This window comes from Piliocolobus tephrosceles, chromosome 14 (genome assembly GCF_002776525.5).
Source record: "Piliocolobus tephrosceles isolate RC106 chromosome 14, ASM277652v3, whole genome shotgun sequence".
Classification (NCBI taxonomy): Eukaryota; Metazoa; Chordata; class Mammalia; order Primates; family Cercopithecidae; genus Piliocolobus; species Piliocolobus tephrosceles.
In genome coordinates, this window is record NC_045447.1 from 76,433,997 (window position 1) to 76,442,898 (window position 8,902).

Consider the following 8,902-nt stretch of genomic DNA (forward strand, 5'->3'; position numbering starts at 1 on the left):
GATGCCCAGTTAAATTTGAACTTCAGATAAACAACGAACAGTTTCTTAATACAACTATGTCCCATACAATATTTTTAGGATAAATATGTCCACATATTCTATGGGACATAAACTAAAATAGTTATTTTTTGTTTGTCTGAAATCCACATTTTTTTCATGTCTGATAGGTAAGGCGCCCATGTCATTGTAACACGGTTTGAGGGAGGCACATCTCACACATGAACATGGAAACGCAATCATCACACGTATGAACCACAAAAGGATCTGAAATCCAAACTAAACTGGGTTTCCTATTCCCTCCTTCATCTCCATCTCAAAGGATTGAAGAGTCTTTAGGCTCAGGTCTAGAGAGCATCTAGTACCAGACTCTCATGATGAAGAAAAGGAAATAGAAAAATCCCTGAAACCTCCTCAGCTGAGCTCCATGAGTTCTCTGTGATGCCCTTAGAGTTAACTGTCCACTGGAGACAGTGGGTTTCCATGCATCTGCAAGGGATAGATGGAATTTTCTCTTTGCAGGTGGAATATGACCTACTTAGACATCTATTAGGTTGGTGCAAAAGTAATTGTGGTTTCGGACCATGAATTTTAAATCATTATAACTAGGCTCAAACACATTTATTTATTTATCTATTTATTTATTTTTTGAGATCGAGTCTCACTCTGTCACCCAGGCTGGAGTGCAGTGGTGGGATCTCGGCTCACTGCAACCTCCGCCTCCCAGGTTCAAGCAATTCTCCTGCCTCAGCCTCCTGAGTAGTTGGGACCACAGATGTATGCCACCACGCCTGGCAAGTTTTTGTATTTTTAGTAGAGATGGGGTTTCACCATGTTGGCCAGGATGGTCTTGATCTCCTGACCTCATGATCCACCTGCCTCAGCCTCCCAAAGTGCTGGGATTAGAGGTGTGAGCCACCGCACCCAGCCTCAAATACATCTTTATTAATCAAAATGGAACCATTACAATGAAGACATTTTTGTCAATGAGAAATAAATTTGTTTATTCCTGTAGCATACACATTCATGCTTCAGGATTTGATGAACTCTTAGAAAACATTTTCTGCACGCTGCTGGTTGTGGAAGCATTTTCACTGCAAAAAGTTGTTAAGATGCTTGAAGAAGTGGTAGTCGGTTGATGAGAGGTCCGGTGAATATGGCAGATGAGACAAAAGTTCATAGTCCAATTTGTTCAACTTTTGAAGCATTGGCTGTGTGACATGTAGTCAGGTGTTGTCATGGAGAATTGGGCTTTTTCTGTTGATGAAAGTCGGCTGCAGGTGTTGCACTTTTCGGTGCAACTCATTGATTTGCTGAGCATACTTCTCAGATGTAATGGTTTCACCAGGATTCAGAAATCTGTAGCAATCAGACCAGCAGTAGACCACCAAACAGTGACCATGACCTTTTTTCGGTGCAAGTTTGGCTTTGGGAAGTGCTTTGGAGCTTCTTCTCGGACTAGCCACTGAGCTGGTCATTGCCAGTTATATAAAATCCACTTTTCATTGTGCATCACAATTCGATTGAGAAAATATTCCTTGTTGTTTTGTAGAATAAGAGAAGACAACATTTCAAAAAGACCATTTTTAAAATTTTCCCTCATCTCATGAAGCACCCACTAAATGAGCTTTTTCACCTTTCCAATTCGCTTCAAATGCTGAACAACTGAGAATGATTGATGTTGGGTTCTTTGGCAACATCTCGTATAGTTGAAAGAGGATCAGCTTCGATGATTGGTCTCAGCTGGTCGTTGTCAACTTCCAATGGCCAGCCACTATGCTCCTCATCTTCCAGGCTCTCGTCTCCTTTCCAAAACTTCTTGAACCACCACTGCACTGTACATTCGTTAGCAGTTCTGGGGCCAAATGCGTTGTCAATGTTGCAAGTTGTCTCTGCTGCTTTCCGACTCATTTTGAACTCAAATAAGAAAATCACTCGAATTTGCTTTTTGTCTAACATCATTTCCATAGCCTAAAATAAACATACAACAAAGAGCAAGTAATAAGTCATTAGCAAAAATACATAAAGCAGGAAATTCCCATTAAAATGATATATAACATAACCACATTTAAGAATGTATTTAATATCAAATAGCAAAGTCCGACAGTGCAAAAACCACAGTTACTTTTGCACTCACCTAATAGTTGATCCCATAGCTGATTCTACTTAACATCATGATCTACCTTGGATAGCCCAGAAGCATTTCAGCGGGACACAACTGTCACCTTTGCTCACCGGCTCTCCATAGCCATTGTGAACAAACAAAACAAAGAAAAAAAAAAAACCACCTGAATATGACAGTCATAGCAGCTCAAGACTTAGATTAAATGACCACTAAGGTCCCCTTCCCCATAATGCCTGAGGACACATTCCTTTCAGATCCTATGATTTTTCTGTTTTCCATTGTGAGCTATGAAAAAAGGCTATCCTGTGTAAGGGCAGTACCAACCCATTGGATACTGGATAGTCACCACTGAAAATGGTAAGGGAGAAAGAAAACACAGAAGGGTTGATCTTTATTAGGCAAGGCAGGGAGAGCCTGTCTGTAAAGGAGGGACAATTTAAACTGAGACCTAAATGGTAAGAAGGAGTCAGCCATGAAAAGATGGAGAGAGAGCATTTCAGAAAGAGAGAACAACCAGTTGGAGATCTTGAGGCAGAACAATAGAGCATGACTTAGACTGGGTTCCCAGAGCGGAGGCTGTCTCAGGGAATTTTGCACAAAAATTGGGAAGGATGTAAGCCCCTGGTGTCAATAGATTTGGGGAGAGCAAGTTCAACTGGAATTTATGCCTGAAAAATCCCAGAAAGTCCTAGTGGTGAGTACTAGTCTACAAAGAGGGATGAAGTTCTGAGCTGAAAAGTCCATTGCACTCACTAGGTTCTACAATAGCCTGGCCCATGGATGACTGGTGGCAAGACCACAGAGGAGGTAGTACTGGCTTGGATCTCAGGGCAAGGTGACGTTCCCAGGTCTCATTCAAGTTCTCTGGTGATGTGAGCTGACTCGGGGATTGAGTGTGCCCTGGCATTCTTCCAGGGTGGAGATGACAGGCAGCTGGCATCATCCCCTCCCCCAGAGGATGCTACAGGACCAGACTCAGTACGTTGGGCACACAATGACCAGTCTGGGAACACACTCTCAAGCTTCTTTGAGGTTTTTGTTTGTTTGTTTTTTGGTGGGTGAGTTGGGGGACAGTCTCTTTCTGTTGCCCAGGCAGGAGTGCAGTGGTGTGATCTCGGCTCACTGCAATCTCCACCTCCTGGGTTCAAGCGATTCTCTTGCCTCAGCCTCCTAAGTAGCTGGGACCACAGGTACGCACCACCACACCCAGCTAGTTTTTGTATTTTTAGTAGAGACAGGATTTTGCTATGTTGGCCAGCTGGTCTCAAACTCCTGACCTCAAGTGGTCTGCCCACCTCTGCCTCCCAAAGTGCTGGGATTACAGGCCTGAGCCACCACACCTGGCCCTTGTTTGCTTTATGAGCTCAACGAGGGAGACCTGACCAGCTCTTTCACAGGTATCCCTTTGGGTCTTTGAGTGGTTTGCAGCTTCTGAGGTGCCCAGCCCTTTCAGGGTTATGTGAACAGGATAACCTGGCTATCACTTCTTCAAATAGGGGTTCCCTGGGCACCTCAACTTGAAAATCCCACCACATCCTGTTTCCTGGAAGCCCCCTAGAAGGTCCCCTTAACTAGGCTTTTAGTGTCTGTTCATGAGCGGGCCTCGGTTCTCAGAGTCCACACCAGAGCCAGCCCAAGTCAGGCCCTACCTGCCTTCACTTTCAACACTTCAAGTGGCTTCCTTTTCTCCCCTGGCAATATAGTCCCAAATTAACAGCAGGAGCTCTAGAGTCCAAACCACCTGCACTTCATCTCTTCAGTGTGTGTGACCTTGGGCAACTCGCAGACCTCTGAAAGCCCCAGTGCATGCATCTGAAATGAAAGGGGTAATAGCAGCATCTGCTTCATAAGTTCAGGGTCAGAGTTAAACGAGATCCTGTTGGAAGTGCTTAGTACAGCACCCAGCACAGAATATGCCTAGCAACAATAGTGTGAACTGTTACTGTGAGGCAGCTCAGATGACACAGTCCCTACCCAGGCCCCCACACCAGCCCCAGGGTTAGGATTTGTACCTGTTAGACTTCGCTGGCCACTGACTAGTTCTCTGCTGCCACCTAGTGGGCTTGGCCTCCTGGCACCGCAGGCCCACCTCATGAAGGGGCCAGAGATGCCTCGTTGGCATCTGCTTACAGTGCTCAGGAGCCAGAATCCTCTTGACTCATCCTGCCTGGGGCTTAGGCCCTCTTCAGTGCTCCCCATAATATTGTGAGCTTTTGCTCTCTCACATACCCCACAGAGGTATTGCTATAAATGGGGGTTGATATCCGGCTGTTTGGGCTTCCCTTTTCGGTCCCCGCTAGCCATGCGTCCACTATGTTCCCCTTTGGGAAGGCTACAAGCCCTTGGCTCAATAGATTTGGGGAAAGCAACTTCTCCCTGAACTTCAGGGTTATGCCTGAAAATCCCAGAAAGTCCTGTTGCCCTTTCATAGGAGGAGCTGAACAAGCAGAACTGGCTCTTCAGAAGGCAGAGAAGGCAAGGCCACGTCCCAGTTACTACCGAGTCCTCCCTCCCTATGCTTCATGGGTGCCTTGAATCCCAGCTCTCGTTATTATCTGTGAGACCCTGAGCAAATTACTTAACCTTTCTGAGCAATACCATCCTCATCTACAACATGGGAATAGAGAATAATTACAGAATTGCTGTGAGAATTAAATGAGATAACATATGGGCTGGGCATGGTGGCTCATACCTGTAATCTCAGCACTTTGGGAGGCTGAGGTGGGCAGATCACCTGAAGTCAGGAGTTCAAGACCAGCCTGACCAACATGGAGAAACCCTGTCTCTACTAAAAATACAAAAAATTAGCCAGGCATGGTGGCGCATGCCTGTAATCCCAGCTACTCAGGAGGCTGAGGCAGGAGAATCGCTTGAACCTGGGAAGTGGAGGTTGCAATGAGCCGAGATCGCGCCATTGCACTCTAGTCTAGGCAACCAGAGTGAAACTGGAAAAAAAAAAAAGGGATAACATATGTCAACTCATCTAGCACAGTGCCTGACAAGTTGTTCATTGATAAAGGCTAGTGTTTCTGGGAATTCCCTGTGAATGTACAAATAGTGCAGAGGGGTGCCCAGTCCTTGGGGTGAGCCTATGAGCTCATGGCCATGGCTAAGTGTTAATCAGCCAACAAGTGACTGTGACGTAAAGAGACCCAAGACAGAGAGATTCTGGTGGTGGGGCGATAGTGGTGAGGTAGAGAAGGGAACAGAATCGAGGCATGGCTAGGCGGGGGCCAAAAGGGGAAACCCCAGCAGCCAGGAGGGTGGGGGAACTAGAGGACCACAGGGGCTCCCTCCTCCCTCAGACACCTGAGAGCAAGAGCTGTGGCCTGGTGGCCTCGGGCTGGCCTTGAGTGTGGCTCCCTCTCAGGAAGCAGCAGAGGAGGCTCCATCAGTTCCCTGGCTCTATTAGGAAAGGGTTCCAGGTGAACAGGGGCACAGAGCTGGCTGAAGTCTAGAGAACATGGCCTAAGGCTACGCAGGTGAGCAGAGAAGAGCAGCAATAAATCAGAAACACGGTATATCTCATGGCCATTTGTGACTAGTCACAGTCAGGAAGTTTGAGATTACAGGAATGGATTAAAATGACCTTTGGGGTGGAAAGATATTGAAGAGTCAACACCAGGGCTCATTACAATATCCAGTAATGCTAGAGCCACCCCAGATTCTTGTCTAGGGTATAACGGGGGTATTGGTTCTACTTGGGAGCAGAAGAGGCTTGAGAGGAAGATGGGCTGTGTTTGTGTCTGGAAGGTAAGTAGGGGTCACCTTCATAGGCATGAGAGATGAAGGCCAGTCCGGTGGAGGTCAAGTAGGCATTCACCAACCGTAACTTGGAGTGAGGATGGGAAGGTGACATCCCAGTGGGTTAGGGCTCAGGGCCCCAGAATGGTCTGGTGACCTTTGGGGAACTGTGAGTCGTTCCATATGGCTGGAGCTCCAAGTGCAAGAAAGGGAGTGGCAGGCCTGAGGCCCCAGTCCTGGGTGCCACAGGGCCTAGAATACCACACTGAGCCTTTGGACTGATTTTGCAGGCTCTGTTGGGTCACAGAAGGGTTTTAAGCAGGGAAAAAAGTGGGTTGACCATACTTGCAGCATATCTATTTTCCCGTGTCATGAAGATATCCCAGGTGGCCATGAGGATTACCTGTGTTATTGTGTGTGAAAACATTGTGCAAACTGTAAGTCATACCAATGTGAGTTCTAGAAGCAGCAGCTTATACCTGAATGGCAGGGCTCTGGATTGGTGATATGAAGGGACAGAAAGGAGAGAACCTGCATTCTGGGTTCTGATTTTGATTTAAATGCTTGCTCCAGCATTGACTGGCTGTGTGTTTTTGGTGTGTAAGACTGTCAGCATCAGTCTCTATCTGCAAAATGGAAACCTAATAATTCTTTCTCTCAGGGAGAGTGAGGCCTAGTGTGTCTGGCATGGAGCAAACTCTTGTGTCAGTCCAGGTTCTTTACTTGTGAGCAACAGAAACTCTGGCTACTTAAGAAAATTAATAGGAGGTTATGCAGGTGTCCCCAAAACTATAGAAAAATATGAGCAAGCCTGTCCTTAAGAAGGAATAGGGGGTGGGTGCAGTGGCTCATGCCTGTAATCCCAGCACTTTGGGAGGCCGAGGTGAGAGGATTGCTTGAGTCCAGGAGTTCGAGACCAGCCTGGGCTGCATAGGGAGATAGTGAGAACCTGTCTGTACAAGAAAATAAAACTAGCCAGGCACGTTGGTGCGTGTCTGTGGTCACAGGTACTCAGGAGGCTGAGGTGAGAGGATCATGTGAGCCCACAAGAATGAGGTTGTACTGAGCTATGACTGCAGCACTACACTCCAGCCTGTGTGACAGAGCAAGACCCTGTCTCAACAAAAAGAAGAAGAAGGAATAGGACAAAGTTGTTTTGTGGGATACAGGTAGCAAGAATTAATGGATGACCTTCCAGGTTGCTGCCATCAGAATGAAATCAGCTTTGTTCATGGTCATCTTTGTCTGTGTACAAGTTCAGTTTCCTTGGAGAATCTTGCATCAAACTAAATAATACACAGAGGAGGTTCTCTAAAACAAAAGATGTTTATTTAGGAATAAAGCATTGCAATGGTAATGTGCCATAGCAAACTATGTACATATTTGGGAAAGTAAAGGAAGACAAGGGTTTTTACAGGAACAGTGAAGAGGATTACATACTTGTCTTGAAATAATTATTTTGGATTACAAAGATCAATAACAAGGGTGACTTCAGTGTGATACTGGACAGGCAGTAATTAGGCTGTTGTCCTTGCAGTATTTTTTGTGTAAGGTTGTGATGGCCTTTGTGCAAGGCTGTGGTTTTGCAGTCTTTTGTTATCAGGCATACAAGCATGAGAAGCCTCTTTCATTTGTCAGGGTTCAATTTTTCAGGGTTTTCTTGACATTAGTGACTCCATTTTGATTCTGACTACTTTCACACTTGTTTGGCTAGCTTGGGTCTCATGCGAAATCCTTGCTCAGGCATAAATTGGCTGGAGGTGGGGTGTAAGGGGTAGTATTTAACACCCCATCAAGGCTAAGGCAACAGGGAAGGAGTAATTCTTCAGAAAGAATATAGATTGCTGTCACCAAATTAAGAAGTAAGGATCCCACAGAGACAAAGACAGAGATGCCCTCTACAACATTTGGCAAATGGTGACCGTCACAGTTACACAGTATTGGGTTCATTGAGCTAGGATTTGTCCCTGAGAAGTCTTCCTAGTCTTTGCTGTCTCCTAATAAGCACTGTGGGAGGAATGGGGTTGCACATCTAAAAATCCTGCAGGAGACTATGGAAGGCTGCCAGGAGCTCTCCGTTCATATTCTCATCCTACCACTTACTGCATGACTGTGACATCACCTGTTCATGTCTGACACATCCACTGGTTCCCAGGCTCTGTGAAGGTGGGGATTACATCTTTCTGTATTTCCATTGCCTGGCACAGAGCCTGCCACATGGTAGAGCCTCAGTGAACTAAACCGTCACTTAGATCTCATCTCTAGTGACTTCCTAGAAAGTAGCACTATCAGAGAAATCAGGATGATACTTCAACACTAAGAACAATTGTCTATTTCAGTATATTTTTCTGTTTCTGATTTTGAAAGAAATCAGCCTTTCCCTACCCAGTCACCATCACCCTAAGTATCATATCCTTCTTGACAGGTATCGCTCTGAAGACTTGATGGAGGTTTATTGATAGGAAAGGGCTTACTCAGTATACACAGCCCTTCAATAACTCCTACCAAGCACAGTGTTTGAGGGGCAGAGGGCTCCTGAGGGCAGCCCTGAGGGTTACCCAGGTCCCACCACAACCTGGGAGGACATCCCTGGTCTCCAAGCCTCCCTCTACCCTGCTTAACATCAAAGAACTAAAGGGGTTAGGAAAGTTCTTGAAGGTGATGAGCATTTTAACTATTAGGCTGTGGACCTCCCCTGTGTCTCTGGAGGCACTTTTTCCAGTCTGCCCTTCATAGCAGCCAACTCTACAATCCTACAAGACCTGGTTTCTTAGGGCTGATAGTTTGAGATTCTTATAGTTAGTTTTTATATTTACAGAGAGAGACGATTTATAAGGAAGGCCTTTAACTGTTTGGAGAGGGGCATTTGACTCTCCCATACATCCTGCTCATTTCTGTCTACCTGCTGGTACCCAAAAATACCTGGAAGTAGCCCCCAGACCGTAAACAGTTGAAAAGGCGGGGGAATGGGGGTGGGAAGGATTGTGTATGTGCAAAGTGTGTGAAGGAATAAACCAACCCTTTAACAAGAGTTCT

The 8,902-nt window shown here is 45.9% G+C and overlaps 1 non-coding gene across 1 annotated transcript; it reads right to left on the reverse strand.

Moving 5' to 3' along the window:
* Positions 1-157: 157 nt before the first annotated feature.
* Positions 158-264, reverse strand: LOC111543455. The gene has a single exon (XR_002731875.1). It is a non-coding gene; the product is annotated as a small nucleolar RNA U13 (small nucleolar RNA).
* Between the last annotated feature and the right edge of the window lie 8,638 nt (positions 265-8,902).